This window comes from Balaenoptera physalus, assembly GCF_965194825.1.
Source record: "Balaenoptera physalus genome assembly, chromosome: 11".
Lineage (NCBI taxonomy): Eukaryota > Metazoa > Chordata > Mammalia > Artiodactyla > Balaenopteridae > Balaenoptera > Balaenoptera physalus.
This window is the reverse complement of record NC_138896.1, coordinates 82,219,134-82,221,269: the sequence shown is the minus strand read 5'-3', so window position 1 is coordinate 82,221,269 and position 2,136 is coordinate 82,219,134. Positions and strand designations below refer to the sequence as shown.

General features: G+C 39.4%; 1 protein-coding gene across 14 annotated transcripts in view; it reads left to right on the top strand.

Annotated features, from left to right (window-relative positions):
• Positions 1–2,136, top strand: part of FHIT (fragile histidine triad diadenosine triphosphatase) — a 1,480,075-nt gene that overhangs the window by 329,476 nt on the left and 1,148,463 nt on the right. The window contains exon 1 of one of the 14 annotated variants that reach the window (XM_082412422.1): positions 154–172. The exons of the other annotated variants lie outside the window; for them this stretch is intronic. The gene's annotated coding sequence lies outside the window, so the exon portion shown is untranslated. Of the gene's footprint in view, positions 1–153; positions 173–2,136 lie in introns of those variants that run through there. 14 annotated transcript variants of the gene reach the window in all.

The following is a 2,136-nucleotide window of genomic DNA, read 5'->3' as shown; positions in this document are numbered from 1 at the left end:
TCTTGAAGGTTAAAAGAACTGGCAATGCTGGAAATGGCAGTGCTCTGTGGCACCAAAGCCAGTGCCCTGCAGGGACCTACTCCATAGTGACTTGGGATTAGATGAAGACACCAGGACACCAGGACCTCTGGCCAGGAGGTTTACTTAGCTCTCAAATCTCTTTACTGCTGAGGTGGCTGTTCTCCAACATGCTGGTGGTGATGGAGGGGTGTGTGTGAGTGTATGTGTGTGTGTATTAGTATGTGTGTGTGCAGAGTTCTTTAAAGTGAGATCATTTGGCTGCACACTTTTTGGTGGGGTCAGTACAAATTTTATTGTCTTCTTTAGGTGAAGAGGCAAGGTGTATGGGGGTGGTGACAGGACTTGATTGGGACTTGAATCATTGCTCAGAGGTAACAGTGATTTTCTTCAAAATCACAAAATCCATGTTTCTCCCACTGCCTGCTGTTCTTCAAAATGAGCTGGTCACTTCCTGGTACAACAGTGATTTTCTTTGTCATTCTGAATGAATCATTTACAAGACAAATGGTCCATTTCGATTGATTTCCTGATCTTTTGGACATGAAATATTTCATGTTTCTTTTAAGATAAATATCTAATTTTTCCAACAAATGTAGTATTGTAAGTACCTTTTGAGACATATTTAATAAGAAGCACATTTTATTTCCTTGGAACTACATGGAAGAACTCTCTGGACCTTTATTAGTTTGCATGTTGCTATTCAGAAAAGTGTGGAATATCCTCCATTAATTTTTACCACTTTCTAAATTATCTTCTTCAAAGAAAAATCCCAAGAAGGCAGAGGCTTGCTTAAGTGAAACATTTCTGAAGATGCTTTTCTTGCAGATTTCCAAGAGTCTTAGATATCTAATGTACTTTGTTTCGAGGAGACTGTGGGTGACAAAGCACTGCTGGTAAGGGTTTGACACATATAGTATTAAGAATGGATTCCTTAGTAATCATGTGGATTGGCCATGAGAGGAGAATTTAAACGGAACGCTCGGTAGAAAATAAGTACGCTGTGCAATGCAGAAATAAAAATACGTTTGGTAAACACACAACATAAAAAGGTTATACTGATTATCATTATTTTAATTAATTAATTAATTTATTTATTTTTGGCTGCGTTGGGTCTTCGTTGCTGTGCAGGGCTTTCTCTAGTTGTGGCGAGCAGGGGCTACTCTTCGTTGAGGTGCATGGGCTTCTCTTCGTTGAGGTGCATGGGCTTCTCATTGCGGTGGCTTCTCTTGTTGCAGAGCACGGACTCTAGGCGCGTGGGCTTCAGTAGTTGTGTCGCATGGGCTGTGGAGCGCAGGCTCAGTAGTTGTGGTGCACAGGCTTAGTAGCTCTGCAGCATGTGGGATCTTCCCAGACCAGGGCATGAACCTGTGTCCCCTGCATTGGCAGGCGGACTCTTAATCACTGCTCCACCAGGGAAGTCCCAAAAGGTTATTATTAAATGAGACTTTTTGTAGTGTCAGCTTAATCTTTCTTTTTTTCATTTATTGCTAATTAATTAAAGGAAAAATATCTTTGAAAAATCTGTAAAGGTTGTCCTATGGTTTGTTTTATTAAAATTGCTTAAATCTGATGTGGGAACTTTCTGTTAGCAACATTCTGAAATTTGGACAAAAGCAAAGTCATAGCTTATAATATATATATTTTGAAAGTTGAAAATAGTATTGATTCATACTATTTTCCTGAGAGGAAGTTAAGTTTACTGTTTTCGTAAATTCTCCAAATTCTTTTGGTTATGTAGAGGAGGAAAAATAATTTCCCCTCTGCCCTTCTGAATTCTTGGCTGAGACCACCCCAAACCTCCCAGTAATAAAAGATTAACAGGAGAAAAACAAATGGAAATTTATTAACCTGTATACTTCATGTATACATGGGAGATACCCAGAAAAACTGAGTAACTCCCTGAGATGGTGCCTCTACTACCTTAAATACCATCTTCAGCTAAAGACAAAAGAAAGATAAGGAGCGTTGGGGTAGGTAGTTACGGGAGTTTACTAGGAAAAGCATGGTAAACAAGGGTAAGATTTGTTCTATAGATTTAATGCCTTCTCCATTGATAAGATTCTCTTGTGATTTAGAGTCGTCCTTCTCTTCCTGGTACAGAGAGGGAGACACTTA